Here is a 27,260-nt window from a genome sequence, read left to right as displayed (position 1 = left end):
TGGAAGCCAAAGCCTTTCAGAGGCATTCTGTATTTTTCTGTCGACAGGACAATTTTTTACGTCATGCATAACGGAACCAAACTGAACCATTATGTGCCCCCATAGACATGTATTAGGATGGAGAAAAACGGAATGCTTCTGTTTTACATCGCATCCTAGAATTCCATTATATTCCATTACAACTCTGTTATAATGGAACCTATAACAGAATTCAATAAAGCCAATGTTAAACCGCTTTAACTGAAACTGGACACCCTTTAAGATAAAGCACCCAAAAATATTCCATTGGATGCCATATTATTGAGCTATTCTCCCCTAGGAGCCATGCTCTTCAGAAAACTAGTTGCAGAGATGATGATGCTTGTAGTGTTTATGGCTCAGCCGCTCTGCGGTGTGCACAAGGCCTTAGATTGTAAGCGCTAATAAAACATGTTCCAATATCTTCTTATTGATGTCTCATATGCATTACTGCTTTACCTGTGTCTAAAGTATAAATGAACATTATTATTCGGCCTAAGGTATTGAGTGGGTGTAAAATGCTCCAGCACGTGCAATATTCTACATGGCACATACAACATTATACAGTTCTCAAATTATCACTCCAATTGACCAAACAATAAAGAAATTCAGTAAACTGAGATGAATCAGAATGGCTGACAAGTTACCCAGAAAGCTCAGATTATCCACTCCGATTAGAAAGCCAGGGATCCGGAGTTGGCTTTCTTATCCAGTGTCAAGTATGATAACCCATCACTGAATTGTTAAACTGTCATCTGCAATCATGTACAGAGCACTGACATCTCCACAACCACAATCAAATCTTATATGTGTACAGGAGGTACGTTTGAGACCATGCACGCTATGACATTATTTTGTGTACGTCTGCTATCATCGCCCACCGTTTGCTGTCATTACTTATAGACCACTGCCTTTTACAAAGGTATCCTTCTCACTGCTGGAGGGACATGAAGCTCCAAAGAGCTCAGCTCTTGAAATAAGACTGAATAGTTTCTGACAATGCCCCCATTTTGCCATCCCTCTGTGTTCTTTGGCCGTAGGCAACATATTTTTTTTTTAGCATGGATTATAATTCTATAGGATTGTTGTGAAACTTTGGATGCTCAAATCATAAATTCATGGCATGTATTAAATTGAAGTATGTATTAGTAATATATTTGTAGACAGAAAATTTAACATGGTGGCGCCTAAACAAATCAGTATGCAGTATTGTGCCACAATGTATTTTCAGAAATGTTTCCATGATTTGTCCGGCAGTTTTGTGTTGTACCACAATTTAGCTATAGATTTTCTTTGTGTGAGCGGAATATAGTATGTTCACCTAGTGTTTCCTTGTTCATGAATAAAATGCAAGCAGTACTTCATCACTTAGTAAAGTAACAAGTACCATATTTTTCTATCTTTAAGATGCACCTGACCATAAGACCTAGAGGAGGAACTTTATAAAAAAAATAAAAAATTCATCAGACCTCATATCAGACCCCCAGTCTTCATCAGACCTCAGACCCCCAATCTTCATCAAACACTCAAATCAGACCCCCAATATTCAACAGACTCCCCAATTTTAATCAGACCTCAGATCAAACCCCAATCTTCATCATACCATCTTCATCAGAGCCCCAATGTTCATCAGACCTCAGATCAGATCCCTAATCTTCATCAGACCTCAGATCAGACCCCAAATCTTTATTAGACTTTAGATCAGACCTCCAATCTTCATCAGACCCCCAAATCAGACTCTCAATCCTCATTAGACCTCATATCAGACCTCTAATTTTCATCAGATCTCAAATAAGACCCCCAATCTTGATCAGATCTTCAAATAAGACCCCCAATCTTCATTAGACTTCTGATCAGACAATAAATAAATAAAACAACTTACATTTGTAAGCTTCACTGCCAATCTACCCCTGAGGAACACCCTGATCTCTGTATGTCGCAATATGGTTCCGCTTTACAATTAAATACTATGGAGATATTGTCCACTAAAAGCATTGTGTTTTGTCTTCATGCACGTTCACACATTGTGCAGTCTGATATTCAGCATAAACCATTTCTGTCTTCCAAATAAGAGGACTGTTCTTTGTAGTCTAACTTGGGTAAGGGATCGCTCGCTCTCAAGGGGTCGCAATCACAGACTTCTCCTCTGACAATGGGGTTCAAGTCCAAAAGGTGCTTTATTTTGGCACTTTAGCCCCAACACACACATAAACATTGAAAATAAACACCTGCCCGTCTGGGCTCTACCTAATACATGATTTGTCTCTACCTCACCTATAGAGTGCCGTTCACACATGGGATTATATCCGGCTTCCTCAGCCATATACAAACCAGCAGCCTCCAGGCTGTGACCACACCAGCACCCTTGGGGGGAGATGGTCCAGAAGTCCTACCGACTTTGACCGTGCGACCCTCTTTCTGTAGGCATTGCTGGGCCCCCAAACTTCAGGCTTTACAAATCCTCATGGCCCCTCAGCCCTCCTGGCTGAGACCACACAGAGTCTCTCAGGCTCCCCTCTTTCTCAGGCGTCCTCAGTCTTTCTTCCTCCAAGTCATACACAGAGGGTTGTTTTATCCCTCCTTGATTACAGCAGCAGGCCTAACCTGCGATCACCTCCATCAAAAGATAATACATGTAGTGGAAGGGTGTGGACTGGCAGATCCCACTACCAAACCTATCCCCCAGTCCACATGAAATCCAGCCCAGAATAACATCTAGACAAAACTGTCTCAGCAAACTACACTTTGCTGAAACCACTGCAACTTTCTGGATTTCAGTTATCTCACCCAGCTAAGGTATCTGGGTGGGATATACACTCCTCCCATTACTTATACTGTACGCATCACCACACTTATTTATTGGACAACAGGCCGTACATATGTGATTGATTGATTGATTATATATGATTGATTGGTAAAACAGTATTGTTTGGTAAAACTACAAGAATACAAAAAACATGTATAAGTATTAAGCATAGCATGTACTATAACATTACATTAACACTGAAGCACATGGTAAAATGTCTGCCTGTACATAAGATTGCATAGCTAGCTAACAGTAATAACAACTCTTTGAGTAACAATTACAACTAGCTGAACAGCTCTGCAACACACAATATCCCTAAAGCAAAGGTAGATATCTCAACAGATATGCTTTTACAAGGATGGTGGAGTTTGAGAAGGCGATATACAAAAGGACAGCTCTGCTGATGTGTCCTGGAGACTGGAGACTTCTCTTTCCCAGGATGCTTTGCACTCCCTCAATGCAGTGCACCACCCACAATACAGTAGTATTGTAACAGGAAAAACAAAGTGTAATACAACTTAACACCACTAGATGGTGCTATAACCACCCTAAACACTTCAGAAATACCAAGCCTGAGGTAGAAGCGATCTGTAATGATTCTCTAGCCCAGCTGGGCAGAGCACATTGCTACATCCATAATATGACATCTGATTAATTATGGCATTTTATTTCTTCTTTTAACATACAGCATAGATAAGACAAAAGTTTGGTATACCTTCATATGAAATTGAAAGTATCCACAAGTAGATGCAAGACGTTTGCTTTCCATGGGTGTCATATTCAGTGTCATACTGGGTTATCTAGGGCCAAGGGCTCATGGGTCCTGGTACAAGAGTTAAGCTTGGGCCTCCTTCCCTCAGTGCCAGGGGCAGGGAAGCACATAGCCTTTGTGCTGCCTGAGGCAAAAATTTAAACTGCACCCACCCCAATGCAAAATTCTTAACCTAACCCCTTCTCTCCAGCCAGAGGTGTAACTTGACCAGCGTGCACTTTCTATAATACCAGTGGCTTCTTATGTGGCACAAGGGTCTTTGGGCCCCCTCAGGCACCTGGGCCCGGTAGCGACTGCTACCTCTGCATCCCGTATAGCTATGCCCATGCCTAGGGCCCACCAGTAAAGTCCATTCATTCATCTCAATGCAAACAATACCTGCTCACAAACAGGCAGCAGCAAGATGCTAAAAATTATTGATTATGGAGGTCCTAGTCCAAGCCTGGTCACATTACAGAGGTGGTCGAAACAAATGAGCACTGACGAATACAATTGCTACACCTTTATATAAGGAAAGCTGGCCAACAAGTGGCAATGTCATCGCTGCCATCTGTTGATACAATTTTTTGGCTGAATAGAATATTAAATCCTTTCACACATGAGGGCAACTCTGTGACTTATATTCCCAATGTTTAGGGTTTAAAATATATTCTAGATGCCAAACACCAAATTTTATTAGGAGACCAGACGGTTTTATTTTATAATACCCAAAACAACCGGCTCATTGCAGAATCCTGTTCATCATTTTGGTAACAAATGGTTTCTTGTAGTCAAAATGAGCATTAAACTCCATTTCTCTTGTGTACGGGAAGCTGCTAATTAAGAAACAGAATCAGAGGTATATTAAATACCGTACAGCCAACAACGCCATAGTTCTGCTCTCCTCCTGGGGAAAAAGAGTCACAGAATCGCAGAGTCGTGACTCATCGGGATTAAAGACCCAATAAGTTTCACTCGTAAAACTTGCTGCTCACATGGCCGCCAAGTATCAACACCATAATCTCTTCACAATTAGGGGCCTGTCAGCAGCCGTAAGCAAGCGAAAAATGGAGCGCCTTTCAATAATGACAGCATTCCCCGGCAGTACGGTAATTTCTAATTAATAATGATTTAATAGGCCAGCCCGGTTGCATTGTTCATTTACATAAAAGGAGATGCAACATTAAAAGACGGCGGCTTCTAATTAGGTGCATAGAGCGTCCAATTAAAGAAGGAAATATAAAGGAAGGTTACGGGCATCTCTTATATCACAGCTTGGATCTATGGTGTTTGTCTGACTAATGGAACAAGTTACCGATTACAGATACAATTTGGGGGGGGGATCTTTTTTGTTCTCGCTTTTGCCTAATTTTACTGTACATTTCAACGAACAGATGCAAGGTGGATTTTTTGATCAAAGTCGAGCGCAGCCGGTGTATTCTTAGACTTTTACTTATGAATGACTTCTTACGTAAATCTCTCAGGGCTTGTTCATTGAATCAGCTTGGAGGGGGAGGGGGGAGGAGAGGGGACGGCAGGCTGAAGACAAGGCACTGATTGGCGTGTCTTTTTTAAATTGTGCTCTCAGTGAAAGTTGCCTGACTCACAACACACTATTATGGTAACATCTGATGGGCTACGTCGTTTCTGAAGTATCCCTGGTTGGTTAAGGATCTCTATTACATCAAAGAATTGGGTCCACGGGAAAGAGGTAGGATCTTCTCATTCATTTTATGGAAATGGACAAGTGAGATTTGGAGAGACTGGCTGAATAAAGCTGAGCATGCATGATGATGTGTTTACAGATGTAGCAGAGCTGAATGCGTTAACTGCAGGAAGCCAATTGTACCATCCCACACTCAGCTCTGCTACAGCTCTGTCTATGCTTAGTAACATGACAAGTTATGACTCTGTGTTAAATCAACTGGTGAAGATAATGTGTGATATTTAATATCTGGTTTTCCTTAATATTAATATTGCACATGCAGCAAGTCTTTTATCAGGCATGGTTAACTAATTATTACATGCAATATCAGATTATATGTGCATACATAGCAGTGTTGAATGTGTTCTCTAGACTCGTAGCTTGTACATTTTGATGTAAGCTAAGATAATGTAGAAGGGTTACTTGCAGTCCTATGCTATCCACAGATAATAAGCATAGTGTGATATTCATAATGATAGCCATGTGACAACTTCAGCTCTGCTACACCTGGCTAAGACTGCTGTCACACAGTCAGAGATTGGTCAGTGATTTCCATCAGCGATTGTGAGCTTAAACCAGGTGCAGGTCAAAATCACAGGACAGGTGCAAAACTTCTCATTATGCCATATGCCTGTGGAGGCTCCACTCCTGGTTTTGGCTCACAATCACTGATCGATCGCTGGCCAAACACTGACTGTGCAAAAGTGGCCTAACTCGGCACAGCTACCTTGGCAAAAAAAAATTTAAATGCCCACCTGGTTTAGAAGATTGCAAGTAGAGATGACCGAAGTATGCAAAAATTCGATTTGACTGCTTCGACGAATTTTACAAAAATATTAGCTTTGTGCCGAATTAAGCGCATTTCTTTGTAACTAGTGGGTGCAATGACGGGCAATGGCGATTGCGCCGCTCCCCATCATTGTACTCCTCAGATGTCACGTTCATACATGATCGCGGCATCTGATACAAATACCAGAGTGTAAAAAAAATGTATAAAATCATACTTACCTCATCCATTTGCTCGTGACGGGCCGGCCGCCGTCATCTTGCTCGAAGATCTGGTGCCAAATCTCTTGTGGCCCGAGATGACATAATCACGCCAGCCGGTGTGATGACGTCTCACCGCGCACGGGATGTCATGAGGGATGGCGGCAGCCGGCCTGTCGTGAGCAAATGGTATAAATTTTTTTGTTTTTTACAAATTTTTGGGTTTTTTTTGCGGATCCATTGTAACAATGCCTAAAACGTACAAGAATAGGACATGTTCTACTTTTTTGGCGGGGCTACGGAACGGACATACTAATGCGGACAGCACACGGTGTGCTGTCCGCATTTTTTTGCGGACCCATTGAAATGAATGGATCCGCATCCTATCCGCAAAAAAAAAAAAAACTGAACGGTCACGGAAACGGACAACGTTCGTGTGCATGTAGCCTAACACTGATTGTATATCCTCCATCCTTTCTGGTGCAATAAGTCTACAAACGTGTGTTGGACGAAAGTTGAGTTCTCCAAGTTGCGGACAGAAGTTGCTAAACGGACTTTTTGTTAATCACCAGAGAACTCTCCATCTCTGGCTACTTCGCAGTCTCTTCCTTGGGTTTAATTTCCTTCTCACCTTTAGTGACAGTATGATGGAAAAGGTTGCTTCTGTTATCTTTACCAAGGCTGAATAATGAGGCTGATTGTTTTCCATTCATGTACACATAATGTCAATTTACTACGCTGAGAAGGGAGAAAACACTTCCCCTGAAATACAAATTGGGATTAAAAATGTTGCTTTGCTTGAGGGGATGTTAGACAGCAGATATCCCACTTAAATTACATCCCATTACTTTGGAGATTCGGATATTTGAGAATTGCCTGTTATGTATGTACTGTACTTAAATCAAATAAGCATTTCATTACTTTCTTTTATGTCTATATGTGCTTTTGACTATGAACCTGAGCTCCAAGGCAGAAACTAATGAGAAAATATTCCTTCACTTCTGCGCTGAAATCCCGATTATTAATTGGATTCATTTCAAATAGCTGCAGGGAAATTGCAATGGGTATCTGTTTAGTATTTCCAGCACACCCTCTAACTAGGTATCAATGAGGCTGTCCCTTTTCATTTGCAAAGGCAGAGGACCCATCTGAATACAGTACAAAGCAGCAGTGCTGTCGGTGGTATGAATGGAAGAGGACTGGGTACTTGCTCAGGGTGATCATGTCACAGAACCTCTTTGAAGCTGATTTACTCTTTTAGAGAGGGGGGGCACATGAAGGGTCCTGTGCCAAGTGCCCATTCGCCCATCGCTGCTTCAATACACAAGTTATGGAGTCCGTTTTTTTTTTCTTTTTTCTTACAGAACAAAGAGTTTTCGAGAGGCTTGTGTTCGGAAAAAGACACTATTCCTTGTGTTGGATTGGAAACAAACAATTAGCTTTTTCCATGTTTGCTCGAAATTGTAATGCAAAAGTGCAAATAGGATAAATAGGATAAACGGTTCTATCTGCTTAAAATTTCATTTCTTCCTGCACCTAATTTCTTTCCCAGATTACACTTTCCAAAGAGTAATTACACATGGAAATCAATACTTCTTAATGCTATACAGCTTCATTTTAGCATGTAGTTACATGGTTATGGACTTAGAGCATGGATTATAATAGATATGTAAGAAGGCAGCCATTGATTTTCCTTCTCAGCTTTGTTAATAGGATGACTTGGTAAATACTGCCTTCTTTCTATAGGACCTCTGGGACTACAGCTGCTGCGAAACTACAACTCCCAACATGCATACTTGCTCTTCTCTTCTCAGAAGTGCCATACAAATAAACAGAGCATGCTGGGAATTGTAGTTTCACAACAGCTGGAGTGCTGAAGGTTGCTGACCCCCTGCTATAGGAAATCATTTATTTTAGGCCTCATGCACGCGACCGTTGTTTGTCGGCGCGTCCGTTCCGCCGATTTTAGCGTTCCAGGCGCGGACCCATTCATTTCTATGGAACCGTTGAAAATGCGGATAGTGCACCGTTTGCCATCCGGGTCTGTGGTTCCTGTCCGTCAAAAAAATATAACCTGTCCTATTATTTCTGCGGAAAATGGTTCGCGGACCCATTCAAGTCAATGGGAGTGCTAAAAAACGCGGAGGCACACAAGATTGTCATCCGCGTCCGCGTCCGTTTTATTCCTATCATTTGCAAGGCAAACCTGTCTTAGACTTTTTTTTTACATTCCTTTATGTCTGGTGGTCCTCCAAAATTAAAGGAAGACACACGGAAACAAAAACGGAAATGGATCACAGAACAACGGAACCCCATTTTGCGGAACGGAACACAACAACGGTCGTGTGCATGAGGCCTTAACAAATGTACAAAAACATGACAAAAGTGATAAAATGGCAAATTTTCTAAATTTTTTAATTTCTTAATACATGAAATTCCTTTAATTGGGTATCGATTGGACATGATGGGAGTCACATTTGCAGTAAACCCATAATCTGCTCCTATAATGAATCAGAAAAGGCTCTTTATTGGTTTTTCTGCTTCTGGTCTTGCAAAATTGCACGTAATTCTAAATATTCTGTTCTGAAGACAGGTGGCAGGAGTTGTATCCAGCCATATTAGAATTTTACTCTGATTGATTCCCCATAGAGATCGCAATGGCAACACATTTCTAGTAATGTTAAATTGAATAGCACCCATCATCCTCTGCGCTGAATTACCTGGTGCACTATAGAATGGCTTGTAAATCCGTACTGAGGTATTTGTATCAAAGGGGTATTCCCATCTGGGTCATTGATGGTATCAAATAGGTGCAGGTCCCATCTCTGTGACTCCCTGCTATCTACAGAAGGTGACCCTTGAAGTGAACAGAGAGCACAGCCACCCTCCATTCACTGATATAAGAGTGCCAAAATAGCCAGGGCTCGGCTGTTTCCGGCAGTCTCATAGCGGTGAAGTGGCCATGTCTGCATGGTATGCTCTCCATTCACTGCTATGGGAGCACACCTGCCAGACTAACTTCAGAACTCCCATGATGATGAATGGAGAGCATGCCATATATGCACAGTCTCCTTCACTTTTGGGGGCCCTGTTCTCTAGATAGGAGCAGATCTCAGAGGTGGGACCCTCATCTGTTTGACACTGATGAGATATGCCATCAATGTTCCAGATGGCCCAACCCCTTTAATATGGAGGCGTTGTTGTGCAGTCGTACTCTCCGATCCATTTTGACATGTTAGAAAAGGTGACAGGTCTTTTATCCTTTCATAAAATTTTAAATCTCATTTGCAGCATCATTAATCCTTCTCCCCACATCTTGTTACAAGGGCTCCTTCATTTCCAAATGTAGAACTCAAAGGATGTGGGCTGCTCTGGTCCCTGTAGGCATTGCAGGAGTTAGTGAGTAGAACACCCAGTCTATGCCTTCTGCAGCCCTGCTTTATGCTTTTTTAAACTTTCTATAGTAGAAAGTCCGTAGGGGGGAAGTTTAGCTTAGTTATGTCTGGTGATTCATAACCTACTCCTTACTTATTATAATAGAAGGAGGTCCCATTTTCAAAGACAAGATTCAGAAGAGATGGGGGCTGTTTCAGTTCTAGTGTAGGACTGCCAGGACTTTTGCATACCTTTATAAAGCAGATAGTCCCAGCGTTTAGAAAAAAAAGGGTCCCCCATTTCCAAACTCGCAGATGAAGTGTTATCCCGTGATTGTGGACCCACTGTGTCACTTGAACAGAATTGGGTTCAGGCTACTCCCAAGGACATTATCAAAGTGGACTTTTCACCGTTTTCACCGTTTGACCCCTATACAGAAATGTGGACTTTATTGCAGGGGAACCACCAGGCCACTGCCACAGAGTAGTTTATGTTCAAGTAACTGCTCACCAACAGAGGGCAAGAGATGCTGGTGTATAGCACTAAGGGTTTGGGCATAAATGTAGTCAGGGACAGACCAAGGTCAGGGCAGACAGAGTATGTGCAATCCAATAAATAGTCCGAGGCCAGGGTCGGAACGGAGAATAGACAGTGAAGAGTTACTTCCGGGAAAAAAAAAAGGCAGAAGTCAGTACATGAGGAGACAGAGGAAGGTGCCTTAAATACCCCTGGATGACTGACCATTTAGGTGCACACACTGGCCCTTAAAGAGGCAGAGGAGGCATGTGCACATGCCCTTTGGGCAGTGAAAGGCACTCTGCTGCTGGGAAAAAGCAGGCTGCAATCTGCAAGAAAAAACAGCTAGGAAGCTCCAATAGCCTGGCCCACTGACAATCGCGTGCCTAGGGTGTTTGGCACCCGGGGCGGGTCTTTTCTCTGGCACTCCCTTCCCCAATACTTTTAAAAAAATTGTACCCCCTCACAGTAGTATTGCCCTCATTGTACAATCTTCACAGTAGTTTTGGACAGATGTGTGCCCCCTCACAGTAGTTATGCCCACATTGTGCCGCCTTTACAGTAATAATCCCCATTGTGCCCCTTCACAGTAATAATCCCCATTGTGTCCCCTTCATAGTAATAATCCCCATTGTGTCCCCTTCATAGTAATAATCCCCATTGTGCCCCCTTAATAGCAGTAATGCCCACTGTGCTAGTAATGCCTTCTGTGCCCCCTCCATAGTAGAAATCCCAATTGTACCCCCTTCACAGTAATAATGCCCATTGTGCCCCCTTCATTGTAGTAATGCCCTCTGGATCTGTGCCACCTCCATAGTAGAAATGCCCATTGTGCCCCCTTCACATTAGTAATGCCCTCTGTGCCCCCTCCATAGTAGTAATGCCCTCTGTTCCCCCAGCTCCCAGCTGTTTAAAGAGAGGGCAGCACTCGTATGAGAGTTGCTTTCTATGCTCTGTTCACCTGCATCCCATAGCATTTGCAATGATGAGCAGGTAAACAGAGCAGAGAAGGCAGTGCTCATACAAAAAAAAAAAAATGCGGACAACCCCTTTAAAGACATACTTGGAAAAGATTTACATACAGCGCTACAGAACATACAGGGTAATACAGCGCCACATACCTCTTACATCCAGTGACGTCTTCTCTGATGTAGATATTCTTTTTCCTCTTCCTCTCCTGTTAGACCAGACCAGCATGGTGACTTCTTTCAGCCGCGCCTCGTCTCTACAGAGTTTAACAAACAGACATCTTACTTTCCTACTTTTCCATCATCCTCCCACCTTCTCAACACCCCATCCTGCCACCCCTAATACTGTGTCCTCTGTGCTTCCTAATACTTTCCTACAGAAACAGTCCCCCTGCAAATACTGGTACCACACAGATCAGATCAGACCCCCATATAAAACCCATTATAAAAGCGCTCACTAGTATTCCCTTTATAAGATGCACTGCATTTTATAAAGGGAAAAGCAATGAGAACTTCCATCTGTATTGATGGAAGCGCTCATTGCTTCTGTTCTGGCACCCCCCTGAGAGCCGGCAGCCGGCGGAGTCATATCGCGAGGATTGAGCACAATTTTATGGGGATCTGACCTCTGTTATACCAACCAATCTCTAGAATGAAGTGGCAGTAGAGCTAGGAAAGTCTTTTCTGCCCTTAACCCCAGTAAGAATTTTCCACCTGTAAAAGCCAAGCATAGCCAACAGTAGATGATGTGACACATCGCTTTCCTAGCACTGCTGCAACTTTGTCCCAGCATTTATTAGGAGTCAGGCCCCACCAATCGGATATTAGTGGCAAGTCCTAGAGATATGTCTGCATCTGTATTTTAAGGAGACAGCTCCTTTAAATTTCAGAAATGAAAATGTTTCACAAATACAGTATCCTTACAAGCTCACACACTCCATTTTTATTCACAGCATAGATCATCCTGTCAGAAAATTCATAATCCAATGCTGGCTATTCATCTCAGAAGAGATAAATCCCCTTAAACCACTTTCTGCTCTTTCTGCTCTTTTATTTGCGGATTAGCACTGTAGCTCTTGTAATGGTATGGTTAAAACACTTAATTGTCACAGTTTATCACTTATCTTGGTTTTATTAACACTAATCCTCTTATCAAAATACTTTGAAAACATTGTTTTTATAATGTAAACCCTGCATTTGCTGGAAAGGGTCTCGCTTAATAACTGATGCAGCTCAATGAAATAAGCTTCATATCGCTGCCAACAAAGTAAGATTTTTGTCTTGAAAGCAAATGGACCACAATATTATTATTATTTTCATTTTTTAAGAGAACTAATGCTTTAAAAACTAACTCTAAGAAGTTCATGACTGTGTAGTGTAAATGGGGATCTTTTTTTCTGCCAAGACCACCAGCAATTTTGAGTTCATTGGGGTCTTCACGGTACCTTGAAAGGCCAAAAGACACATTTGTACAAAGTTAAACATTTCCATTCACTTCCAATGTATTACCGTGAGAGTGGGGTTTAACCCGTCACGCTGAAAAGCAAATAATAGTTATCATTTGGCCCTTTTGTTTGCTACTTGGTGAACAGTCTTTTGTGTGGTTGACCAGTTTCCTACAGATTTTTTACAAAATAAATGAGCACGGCTCCAGTCTGTTCACCCAACTGAAAATGTCTAGCTAAATATTCTCATGGTTTAAGAACTTGAAGTTCCGAATGTAAGTTCATTTTAATTTTGAAATTTTTAAACTATTTTATTCCAAATATAGCAGAGCTGTATATATTTCTTATGTTGGCAAGAAATAAGTGAAAATGAAGGGAAGTATTACTGTAGGATCACACTACACTGGGGGTGTTTGTAGACTGGAACTATAAAGATACATAGGTCTGCATATGAGCTGTAGACATAAAACTGTAGAATATAGCCTTTAAAATTTACCAGTGAGTTTACCTGATGCCCTTGGCCATCAAGGCAAGGTAAAACGAACAGTTGCTCCAAAGCCTCCACTAACAAGACATCTCCACCATCTAGGGGCATCCCCCAAAAAATAGATGTTTGATGAAGTCTTTAGTTCTGATTATTGTACCATCTTCAACAATACAAATGTTTAAAGGGGTTGTGCAGCCTAATGATATTGATTACCTATCCTCAGGCCAGGTCATGCTAAAGTTAATCAACATTTTGCAACTTGCTGGCTGACTGATAGGCGCATGAATTTAATTGATTTCCATAAGGGCACACATTGTATGAATCACAGGTAAAACTAGATGTATGATCTCCATGTGATTTACCAAAAATTCTTAGAATAAAATGGAAAGAACTCATAATACCCCAATGTCAAAGCCTATTGATTTCCATTCAGAAATACCACAAATTCATTAGCAATTTACAGTTTGCCACAAATGATTGCCGCATCAAACGTCAGTTCCTGTGGTCAGACTCATCATGTCTTAGAAGAATATGGTCTTAAAGTTAGTTCGGAGCAGCTCCAGTATTGTTTTGTATAGTACTGCAGTTTCAGCAGTTCATCGTCTGACTTCAGCATTTGATCTTTCTTCCCTTGATCAATGCAGCTTTAGAACCTCATCATTTGATCTTAAAATAATGAACGATAAAAGAAAAACTATCCCTCTCAAGAAGTGCGAAGCTGAGATTCTAGCAAACTAAGGAGTATGGAGGGAGTAGGACACATGTAGCCTAGACTGACCATGTTTCCACCCTGGTGTGCGACTGACTAGTCTGTCGATTTCTATTGATTTCATAGAGCGACGTGCTAGAGTTCCTGTAGTCTGTTTTACAAATTAGGTTGATCAATAAACCTTTGATGTCTGCTATTCATGTTCCAATGGCAGTCACTCTTGCAAAAGTGACAATATTAAGTGCTGACATTTTGGTGGTTATAGCTTGAACTTGCTCACAAAATGACTGTAGGTCATGAATTTCTGAACAGCAAATGCAAGTGACAGCTACTGTAACAGCAAAAATGTCACCAAAATAAAAGACAAAATGGCAACATCGCTTTAAAATAAAATATAAAGGAACAAGCAGGGCTGACTCTCCTTCTGATCTCTTCCATCTTGCAGCAGGGCTTTGCAAAGCAACAGGGCACATTAATAGTGCTATATATTTGTTTTTAGAATATTCTAAATTTTTTCCATCTGAACACATGATTGGCCTAAAAGCAATTTAAGCAGGGAGGAATCATGACTTCACATGGAAAAAAATGACGAATATTCTAAAAAAAGAATATACCGTATAGCACTATATTGAATATGGTGCTATATATTCGTTTTTTAGAATATTCGTCATTTTTTTCCATCTGAAGTCATGATTCCTCCCTGCTTAAGTTGCTTGTGGGCCAATGACTCATTAGCCTACAAGCAAGAAGCAGGGAATAATCATGACTTCAGATGGAAAAAAAATGACGAATATTCGAAAAACAAATATATAGCACTATTTTCGAAATATTCGCGAATTCTCAAAGTTGTGATATTCGAGATAAAAATTTGCTTTTTGAATATTTGCGCTCCACACTAGGGCTCAATAATATTTTTCCTCCACTACAGACAAAGCACTGCAGGGAGACGCCTGTTCCAGCCAGTTGTCTTACGCCCAGACACAGGGCAGTTAGAAGGAGGAAGAGGGGGCATGGATGAGTTCCTGAGACAGACAGAATATATTTTTTTATATATTAGTAATATGAGACAAACTAGAACCAAGGAAAAGGAGCGCATGAAGGGAGATGCTGGGAGATTTTCTGTGTTTCTTTTAATTAGTTCTCCTATGATAGAGGTCTGCTAAAATTGCACTTCATAGAGCATGTGCAACTGATAAACTCTGGCCTATGTAATTCTTTATTAGTTGGAGATCTACATCTAGTGCAGCTACTGTACAAAGTAGTTTTCCTGGTGATAGAAACCAGTGGCTGATGCTCCCAACAGATATATCCACCATCTCCAGAAAACCAACCAGCTTGACTGCTTACGCCAAAGACCTCGTTCTTATCCTATAGGTTCATGTATTCCAGGCTGAAGACTGTAAGTTACTCCCAACTACTGTACATATATCGCATCTGTTGAGCAATTACTGCACATATCCATTCAGGATCACAGTCAAGTTATCATTTTTGGCCTGAGGTATGCTTTAAGCTTTTTTTGGGGGTCCTGCTATTACAATGTTGCATGCATAGCTGTATGTAACTAGGTTACATTGAACAGTCACAAAAAACTATGATGAGACATTTCTGGCTGGAGTTCAACAGAACAATGCTGTTTCAAACATTAAAACTTATAGTGAATTGTTTTACTTCAGTCAGCATTAGCAGGGGATGTGCCATGCTGAGATATGAGAGTGGGAATCAGCAGGTAAGAGCCAGCATCAAGAGCTGAAAGATGTATTCAAGAGAGTTGAAGTGACAAAAAAAAGTTCCAGAATATTATTGATCAGCAGATTGCTTGGTTCTCTGTACTTGCCAGCTTTGTGTCAAGTGACACACACAGATGCTATGAGTGCACTTCTGAAATATAACATTTTATTAATATATGCCATTATAGGCAGAGATTTTGTAATTATGGAGCTGTTTGCTTTGGTCCTACAGATTCTTCTGAACAGTCTCCCCATTGATACAATCAGGTCCATAAATATTGGGACATCGACACAATTCTAAAATTTTTGGTTCTATACACCGCCACAATGGATTTGAAATGAAAGGAACTAGGTGTGCTTTAACTGCAGACTGTCAGCTTTAATTTGAGGTTATTTACATTCAAATCAGATGAACGGTGTAGGAATTACAACAGTTTGCATATGTGCCTCCCACTTGTTAAGAAACCAAAAGTAATGGGACAGAATAATAATCATAAATCAAACTTTCACTTTTTAATACTTCGTTGCAAATCCTTTGCAGTCAATTTCAGCCTGAAGTCTGGAACGCATAGACATAACCAGACGCTGGGTTTCATCCCTGGTGATGCTCTGCCAGGCCTCTACTGCAACTGTCTTCAGTTCCTGCTTGTTCTTGGGGCATTTTCCCTTCAGTTTTGTCTTCAGCAAGTGAAATGCATGCTCAATCGGATTCAGGTCAGGTGATTGACTTGGACATTGCATAACATTCCACTTCTTTCTCTTAAAAAACTCTTTGGTTGCTTTTGCAGTATGCTTTGGGTCATTGTTCATCTGCACTGTGAAGCGCCGTCCAATGAGTTCTGAAGTATTTGGCTGAATATGAGCAGATAATATTGCCCGAAACACTTCAGAATTCATCCTGTTGCTTTTGTCAGCAGTCACATCATCAATAAATACAAGAAAACCAGTTACATTGGCAGCCATACATGCCCACGCCATGACACTACCACCACCATGCTTCACTGATGAGGTGGTATGCTTAGGATCATGAGCAGTTCCTTTCCTTCTACATACTCTTCTCTTCCTATCACTCTGGTACAAGTTGATCTTGGTCTTATCTGTCCATAGGATTTTGTTCCAGAACTGTGTAGGCTTTTTTAGATGTCGTTTGGCAAATTCTAATCTGGCCTTCCTGTTTTTGAGGCTCACCAAAGGTTTACATCTTGTGGTGAACCCTCTGTATTCACTCTGGTGAAGTCTTCTCTTTATTGTTGACTTTGACACACATACACCTACCTCCTGGAAAGTGTTCTTGATCTGGCCAACTGTTGTGAAGGGTGTTTTCTTCACCAGGGGAAGAATTCTTCGGTCATCCACCAGAGTTGTTTTCTGTGGTCTTCCGGGTCTATTGGTGTTTCTGAGCTCACCGATGCGTTTCTTCTTTTTAAGAATGTTCCAAACAGTTGTTTTGGCCACGCCTAATGTTTTTGCTATCTCTCTGAGGGGTTTGTTTTGTTTTTTCAGCCTAATGATGGCTTGCTTCACTGATAGTGACAGCTGTTTGGATCTCATCATGAGAGTTGACAGCAACAGATTCCAAATTTAAATAGCACACTTGAAATATACTCTGGACCTTTTATCTGCTCATTGTAATTGGGATAATGAGGGAATAACACACACCTGACCATGGAACAGCTGAGAAACCAATTGTCCCATTACTTTTGGTCCCTTAACAAGTGGGAGGCACATAAGCAAACTTTTGTAATTCCTACACTGTTCACCTTATTTGGATGCAAATACCTTCAAATTAAAGCTAACAGTCTGCAGTTAAAGCACATCTTGTTTGTTTCATTTCAAATCCATTGTGGTGGTGTATAGAGCCAAAAATGTTAGAATTGTGTCGATGTCCCAATATTTATGGACCTGACTGTATATACACTGCTCAAAAAAATAAAGGGAACACTTAAACAACACAATGTAATTCCAAGTCAATCACACTTCTGTGAAATCAAACTGTCCACTTAGGAAGCAACACTGAGTGACAATCTATTTCACATGCTGTTGTGCAAATGGGATAGACAACAGGTGGAAATTATAGGCAATTAGCAAGACACCCCCAATAAAGGAGTGGTTCTGCAGGTGGTGACCACAGACCACTTCTCAGTTCCTATGCTTCCTGGCTGATGTTTTGATCACTTTTGAATGCTGGCGGTGCTTTCACTCAAATGGTAGCATGAGACGGAGTCTACAACCCACACAAGTGGCTCAGGTAGTGCAGCTTATCCAGGATGGCACATCAATGCGAGCTGTGGCAAGAAGGTTTGCTGTGTCTGTCAGCGTAGTGTCCAGAGCATGGAGGCGCTACCAGGAGACAGGCCAGTACATCAGGAGACGTGTAAGAGGCCGTAGGAGGGCAACAACCCAGCAGCAGGACCGCTACCTCCGCCTTTGTGCAAGGAGGAACAGGAGGAGCACTGCCAGAGCCCTGCAAAATGACCTCCAGCAGGCCACAAATGTGCATGTGTCTGCTAAAACGGTCAGAAAAAGACTCCATGAGGGTGATATGAGGGCCCGACGTCCACAGGGGGGGTTGTGCTTACAGCCCAACACTGTGCAGGACGTTTGGCATTTGCCAGAGAACACCAAGATTGGCAAATTCGCAACTGGCGCCCTGTGCTCTTCACAAATGAAAGCAGGTTCACACTGAGCACATGTGACAGACGTGACAGAGTCTGGAGACGCCGTGGAGAATGTTCTGCTGCCTGCAACATCCTCCAGCATGACCGGTTTGGCATTGGGTTAGTAATGGTGTGGGGTGGCATTTCTTTGGAGGGCCGCACAGCCCTCCATGTGCTCGCCAGAAGTAGCCTGACTGCCATTAGGTACCAAGATGAGATCCTCAGACCCCTTGTGAGACCATATGCTGGTGCGGTTGGCCCTGGGTTCCTCCTAATAAAAGACAATTCTAGACCTCATGTGGCTGGAGTGTGTCAGCAGTTCCTGCAAGACGAAGGCATTGATGCTATGGACTGGCCCGCCCGTTCCCCAGACCTGAATCCAATTGAGCACATCTGGGACATCATGTCTCGCTCTATCCACCAACGTCACGTTGCACCACAGACTGTCCAGGAGTTGGCAGATGCTTTAGTCCAGGTCTGGGAGGAGATCCCTCAGGAGACCATCCGCCACCTCATCAGGAGCATGCACAGGCGTTGTAGGGAGGTCATACAGGCACGTGGAGGCCACACACACTACTGAGCCTCATTTTGACTTGTTTTAAGGACATTACATCATCGTTGGATCAGCCTGTAGTGTGTTTTTCCACTTTAATGTGAAGTGTGACTCCAAATCCAGACCTCCATGGGTTGAAAAATTTGATTTCCATTTTTTTTTTTTTGTGTGATTTTGTTGTCAGCACATTCAACTATGTAAAGAATAAAGTATTTCTGAAGAATATTTAATTAATTCAGATCTAGGAAGTGTTATTTATGTGTTCCCTTTTTTGTGTGCAGTGTATGTGCATGTGTGTGTGTGTGTGTTTTAATCTAAGGTAATTAATTCTGTTAAAATGTACAGTGAGACATTTCCCTCTAAAGACAATTATTTATGTATTTGTTTATTTATTCATGGTGTGTTATGAAAAGAAAACAATTACATTATTAAAGGGCTTTTCTGGGTTTTCCATATTGTTTGCCTATCCTAATGCGACAGTAACGTCTCATTAATCGGTCACATAGCCTAGTTACAGCTTAGTCTCAGTGAATGGGCCTGAGCTGCAATAATAACAGTCATATACAATGGACAGTGCTATGTATAGCATGCTGGGAGGAGGCTACACAGCATATCAAAGGTGCTGATAGCCTGGGGTGGCATGAGTCAAACCCCCACTTATAGCATCCCGAGGATAGATCATCAATATAGAAGACCCAGAAAACCCATTTAAGGGTCATAGCAAGGTTCTTTGTACAGGAAGTTTGTACATGCATGATGCAAACTTCATGGTACTTGGAGACTCTATTATATACTATTATATACTCTGGTGCTCAAGAGCTTCAAACTATACTATACCTCTGGTACCTATAACCATACTAATAAAAGAACCCTGTTCATTGAAAAGATGCCTTACACTTTAGACAGTTGGTCAACCAGAAATCCCCCCCCCCCTCCACACACACACACACACACACACACACACACACACGCGGCTGGTCTGAGCCACTTCTCGAGGTGACATTTCTTTCCTAAGAGCAAATGGATCGGGGGAAGGCACAACACTACTATATGCATCAGATGGTCAGCTGGTCCTGCTGAAATCAACAGGTTCGGACGACATTAATCCAATGTGCATGGCCCGGTTCACAGTGTTACTCCAACTTACCGGTCTACTGACATGTCATTTTATTATTCATGTTTAGATGCTACTTTTAGCACTGGGAGCCACGGTGCAACTGAATTTAGTGGATATTTGAGATTCTGAAATATGGAAATCATAGATCATAGACATACCAAATGCAAAGAACTTAGCAGCCAGTGCAGCTGTCAGAGTCCCAGTTCAGTGACTAGGACTGTAACTATAACATTGGCACAGTCTCTACATCTAGAGGAAAGAAGGAATTATGGAACTCTCTGCCTGAGGAGTTGGTGATGGTGAACTCTCTAAAAGAGTTCAAAAGGGGTCTTCATGTATTTCTGGAGTTTAATAAAATTACAGGTTATAGTTAATCATTGACCCAGGGACTTATTCTGAATACCAGATTTGGAGTTGGGAAGGATTTTCCCCCTAAGAGTAGGAAAATTGGCTTCTACATCATGAGGGTTTTGCCATGCACTGGATTGCAGGTTACTACTGTTGGCAGAACTGGATGGACGCCTTTAGCCTTACTTTGATAAAACAACTACTTACCTTTAGCTTTGCCCTATTTAGATCCCAAAAGTGACCCCAAATCATGGTCAGTCAATCCACTGGACATAGCAGCTGACAGTGTCAATGACCCACCGCATTTTAGAACATCCCACCTACAGGCTTTCCGTGGTAGCCTCCATCTGAAGTCTACTACAAAAATATTCTTTATATTTAGATACTGTCCTTTTATAATATTGTTACTGCTATACTACTGTATGGTACAACAAACAAAACCGTTTTGCGATTGCATAGTACCTCTAGGATGATTTTTATTTAATTATTTTATACAACACTGATATATGCATGCAGGAAATGACAGCCATTAATGAGGTTATTAATTTTTCCAAACAAATTGCAGTCTATATAAGAAGGTTTATGGCATGAGCCCTACCTGTAACTCTAGTATATTCTAATTACCGCGTAACACGTAGCTGTTCAGTAACACCATTTTAAATTACAGCATATCTCTCTGAACTTGTTTTTATTATTTTTATTTCAAATCCTGCGAGCCTTTGACGTTGCAGATCCCAAGTGACATGCCTGCATATATAACCACATTAAATATGACATTGCCTCAAACAGTACTTGCAAAAATTATGGTGATCACGTTAATTCATAGCACAAAGAATTAAGATTTTAGAATGCTTTTGTTAATGAGGTTGACTGGAATTTTTTTCGGAACCTTAGATTATTTATAAAATGAAGCAGAATGCAGTACATTAGTAGACTCTGTGGTGTATGTATTGAACCTCACAATTTTAAATTTTTATTTTATTTTAAGAATAACAGCAGACTCTTACATAAGTTGATACTGAGCTAAAAATGAACACCGGTCAACAATATACAATTTAGTGATTTTCATATGGTCTGATGAAAAATGAAATGAGGGCAGACAATCATTAGTGTGATTGTTCATACACCATTCTCTTCGCACATTGCCAGCAGCACATCCTTTGTTTATACAGGGTAAAGTTCTGCCAACTAATGACAATTTTAGGTGCCACATAAAAGGTGTAATCACTCAACAAATAAGAATTTTGGCCATTTCTAGGGGGATCAGCAGCACTTTTACATTGGGAAATTATCACCAATGTACATTTCCTTCCCAATAATTGGCCTAGTCCTTGGCCAATGTAACAGAGCCTTAAAGTGTCACTGCACATTGAAAAACTTTTGATCTTACCGAGATATCAAAGATTTTGATTGGTGGGAGTTCAAACACTAAAATGAGGAGAGAGAAGCTCTTACATAGCTCTCTTTCTTTACCCACTGCAGGAAAAGGAAGTGAGAGAGTCCTTGAAGGGTTTGTCTGACTTACTAATGTATTGTGATTGTCCATATTGCCTCCTTTGCTGGCTTGAGTCATTTTTCCATCACATTATACACTGCTCATTTCCAGGGGTTACGACCACCCGGCTATCCAGCAGCAGTTGCCGTGCTTTTGAACTATAGGAAAAAGCGCCGGCCTCTCTGGTGGAGTGTGCATAGGCAGGCGTTCTTGCTTGGTGAATCTTATTCACTTATATCGGGTAATACAGCCTGGACTGTTTATTGGCAGCACCAACATCACCTGCTTTTTTTCCCACTCTCATTGGGGCTATGTAATATATTTTATGTAGTTTTTGGGAACCTGAAAGAGGGAAAACTGACTGCTTTCCAAATGTCCCAATTGAAATTGACACCAAGCTCATGTGGAATACAAGATTTAGCAGTGAGATCCTACATCTAACTGGTCCTATAGCAGAGCCTGTCTTTGTGGCCGTAGCCTCAGGACAGATGTCATTTTGTGGCTTCCTGGATTAGAAACAAATCAAGACATAACAAAATTACAATAATCTTCTTTTCCAGTGCTCACCGTCAACACCACCAAATCTTATTTGACCTCCCAATATGGCAGCGCAGTAATATACAATGTATCTTCAACATTACAGACCTTGAAAAAGGAGGACATGACTCCAAAATGTAACTAGTAGGTTTGAAACTGGAAATCAGCTCTTGTGGACAAGGTTGATGTACTACATCTGCCAGGCCCAATACTAGAGCCATGACATATGGCCAGAACAGATGTCATTTTGTGTCCTCATGGACCATTGTTCATTTAGATCATCACTGCAGTAAACCAACTATGGTGTATAACATGTAATTTCCGATTAAATTACCTTTTATGAATTCCAGATGAAACTACCTTTTTAAGAAATTTGGCTCTGTTGCAGCCAAATCAGCATCGGTAATTATACATGATGAATCTCAACAATATGTTTGAATTTGTGCAACTAGATTGATTCTTCCTCTGTTCTAGCAGAACACACACTTTTCAATCATGCTTTTTTTTTCTTTTATCTAAACTGTGCATCAAAAGTCTTAAATACGATAAAGTAAACTTTAACCATTACCAAATTTTTCCGATAATGGACATTCGCCGGAGAAGCAAAGGAATTTCAGTACACACATTCATGATCATTTTTGTTTTAAATTTTACTCAGAGATGCCTGCCTGGTAGGAAACAAACAGGTGCACATATGATTAGCTAAGAAGGGGGCAGAATTCAATACCCAGTGGCATACAATGAGCAGCATATTACTATGGGAGGAACAATGTGTCCCATTCAGATCTCCATTAAATGTCTAGGGTTCAGTGCACACAAGAACATGTCTCCAGTGTTTCAGGGCATTAATACAATCCCTTAATTCACAACATTATTACTCATATTGACTACACAAATTTGCACAACAAAAGATAAAGACATTTTGTTAGATTCCGTCAGGAAATGTGCTACAGAATTTCATAGCATAGTGGTAGAACAAAGACCCCAAACAGATGGGGATGGTAAGTGACAGCCTGCCAGTCTGCCACCATCCTTCTTCACACATGAGCTTAACTTATTGATGGTGATTTAAGACATACTTCTAGAAGTTAATATATAATACAGTGCTGGGAAGATTCAATCCAAATTCAAGGAAACAAGTTTATTTTAGGGCTGCAATATTGCTACTTTTTCATATATTTTATATATATTATCTATAAACACAATAAATATACACATTGGATTAAGTTACACAAATGTTAGCATTTTTCATTATGTCAGATATTCAGTTTAGTGTGTGTGTAGCAGTGGCATCGAGCTCTCAGGTGGAAGGTGATGTGACCCACTCAGCATGGATCGGGGATGTGTTCACAGCGAGTTTTATCCAGAGAGTAAAAGCTGCAAAGTCTTTATTTCTTCATACCCAAACAATAAAAACGGTATCCCTACTTTGAGACAAATCTGACGTGTTTCGACCAATTTGGGTCTTAGTTTTTCCGTCATGTATAACGGAACCAAACAAAACTATTATGTGCCCCCATAAACATGTATTAAGACGGAGCAAAACAGAATGCTTTTTAAAGGCTTCCGTTTTGCATTCCGTCCTAGAATTCTGTTATATTCCGTAACCTCTAACGGAATTCAATAACACCAATGTGAACCCGCCCTTACTGATGTTCAGCAGATCAGTCGGAGATGATCAGCATGATGACCCTAGGTTTAGACCCCACCAAGGCCAACATTTGAATGGTCCTCTGGTTTACACAATACTCCAAAAAACACAGTAGGTGAATTGGCTTCCCTGGAAAATTGACCCTTGTGAGCATCTGCGATTAGGGAATAGGATTGTGGGGAAAGGGACTGAATGGAGTGACTAAAAATGTATATAGTGCTTCTGAATAAGTTAGTTTTATTCATGCAACTGGAAATAAAGTAAATAAATGATACCCATAACGGTCTTCCCTCTCAGACATAAGTCATTAGTGCATTAGGTGAGAGAGAGATATATAAGGGAAACTTTCTGTTCATGCATTGGTCGCTATATGGACATACATAAAAATTATTGGAAAGTGGGAGGTGGGAAGTGGGGTGGAGGTATGCCAATGTACTGCATTTAGGCAGGGGAGACGGGCAGCAGTTGGCACCCTAATAGTCAGGTGTAAATAAGCAGCTCTAGTGGGGTTATACACAACACAGAAGGCTTGAATATGAGATTAGATGGGACCATATTCAGTGCAGACAGTGAAGGAACACTGGGAAGTGTGGGCAGACAGGTCAATGTGTGAGGAATACTCAGCATGTGGGTGGGAACTCAATAGTTGAACTGGACAAGATGTCACTAAGAGATGGAATCTGCAACACAAAGCACTCAATGTCCCATGGCAGTCCCGTGCAAGAAACTGGATTATCTATTTAATCTGGAAAAAAAGCAGCATGTAAGAGGTCACTGTTTAATGCAGTCTATTCAAAGCCAAATTCTGTGCAAAACATGTCGCCCCAACACTGCTGCAATTGTATTGTCAGAACTATCAGGACTTCTCAGGATAATCTATTTCTAGGAACAACGTGTGTATATTCGTAGAATGCATATAAGTATTTTCTATTTAATTGTATATAATGGAAAACAATTACAATTTTATAAAAAGAGAATGTGATGCTTCATGATATATAATATTCAGCATTACTATTACTCATAGGAACCTGCTTACAGTATATGCTTTGGCGATAATAGATTCTGTCTTGGTCAGTTTGTATCATATATGAAAGGCAAGGTTGTTACTGGTAACATATTACTGACATCAAATCACCGGTCATATAACAGCCAGTTCTAAGTGTTAACTAATAGCAAAAGTCTGTTGTGAAGTGTGAAATATCTGCAAAATGGATTTCCACATGTATACATAATCCCAGCCATTGGTCAGCATATGTCCAGAATGTCTGACATGAAACTTGACTACGCACGTTCATAATTCATGAGTCAATGTAGTATGAAACCAAGAGCTGCCTCATTAAAATCATTGATTTCTCCTCTGTGAGCTGAACACTGTTGGTTGGCGTGTTGTGCACTTTTAATATATAGTCATATCGGTAACTAAAAAATCTACTAGTCTACGGAGTCCAATCTACTTTGGTTTGTTTGATGTTGACTTTTCATTACTTGTCATTAAACTACATGCAAAGAAAGTCTTAACAATACATTTCATTAAATGGACACATTTTTGTTGGATAAAAGGAATAATTGTTGTCATTCTGATTATTGTAGAGTAATCAATCTATCAGTGTCCTTAGTTTCTGTAGATTTGTTATATGCATATATCTCTATATGCATATAGGGGCACATTTATTAAAACCGGCGTTTTATATACCAGTCTTAATAAACCCCTAAGCTGGAGGTGGATCCGCCGAAGTTAAGAAGCGCCACCGGCCTCTTCATAACTTCGGCGGATCCTGCACCAGTTCTAAATGTAAGACAGTTTACTGCTGCCCGCCCATAGCACGCCTACAATTTTAGACCCAGCGCGAGCAGGGAGAACTCACAGATGGCGGAGCAAAGGTTAGTCTGCGCCTGACATACACCTAATATAGACGTATTTCAGTATAATAAATAACCCACATAGAGTCCTGTATCGAAAGCAAGAACTGAACTGGGAATGCCAGCTACCACGCTGATACATGTTCAGATAAATCCCTTTGGCTTCCCTTAGAGCAGTATGCATACTGCATGCTAGCATACATATTCCACAGATGAGCCGAATGAGTGATATCACTCATATTCATCTGTATCCCCAGTGGGGAGCACAATCCAATTTCCATATCTCAGAAGCACACACCATCACTGGCGCCATTTCATACAAATAGATAGAATATAGAAAAGAGATTCCTTTTAGATGCCATTTCATACAAAGCCGATCAACATAGTTTGTTTTTGGAGTGTGGGGGGAAAAACAGCACCCCCAGGAAACCCATGCAAACATAGGGGATGATATAAACTCCATGCAGGCGCGAAATGTGTTGACTCTATATAAATAACGATTATTGCTTTTTATGTTCTCCTTGGTTGCTTCAAACCCAGGGCCCCAGTGCTTCAAGGCCTTCGTGATGTCCTTGTTAGCAGCTAATGGTAAAATATGATAACCCTACCTTCTCATTTCTTTACCCCACCTTTGGGTGCCGTACTAGCTTCTTACACTAAAACACATACTCAGGTCAACCGGTTTACTGTGAAATATGATAACCCTACCTTCTCATTTCTTTACCCCACCTTTGGGTGCCGTAGTAGCTTCTTACACTAAAACACATACTCAGGTCAACCGGTTTACTGTAAAATATACCTTAGATTATGTATGTGTCATCCAAAACGAGGACAGATTGTAAAAATATGCAAGAAAATACATTCTTTTTGTAGCTCAGCTGTAGTAGTAGATCATGTATTTTGGAAAGATAAGAGACAAATATGGTTTTCAAAAGACCTTTCCTTTATAGAAGCTGCCATTGCTTATATAGTGGTCATTCAGAAGGACTGTACACACACAGTAATCAGTCATATGAAATATGCATGAATGCACTCCCAACCTTAATATGATTTTCTGCTTTTTATAACTAGTATGGTACAGCTGTGTTGCATCTTTAAGAAGTGGGAATTAAGGGAAATTGTATACATTACGACTTTCTTGGAGACATGCAGCTGTTCAGTTGCTACCAATAAATTATAGTAAAAAAAAGTTATAAAATGTATTATCGCTAAGTTGCCAAATCATAAATTAACATTGCTCTAATTGCTCGTGTGAGCCAGATGGAGAGAGGACGAGAAGGAAAGAGAGGGAGAATGAGATAAGGGCCTTTAAACTGAGCAGCTCAACATTAACGCTATATAAGATGTCCTGAGTGTTTTGACAGAGTAAGTTGAGCGCGATGCCACCTCATTAAGTCCCACAAAACTGTGAAAGAAAAAGTTTCCCCACTCAATAGCCCAGAGTGAGGTCACCAGCTAATCTGACTTCATGACAACAAAAGACCCTTGACTGATGAGAGGGCTTCCTGCACTGGAGGTCGGCATTCCTTTACCTAAACCAGGCTTTCA

This window comes from Bufo bufo, chromosome 5, assembly GCF_905171765.1.
Source record: "Bufo bufo chromosome 5, aBufBuf1.1, whole genome shotgun sequence".
NCBI classification, from domain to species: Eukaryota; Metazoa; Chordata; class Amphibia; order Anura; family Bufonidae; genus Bufo; species Bufo bufo.
Note: the sequence above shows the minus strand (reverse complement) of the source record.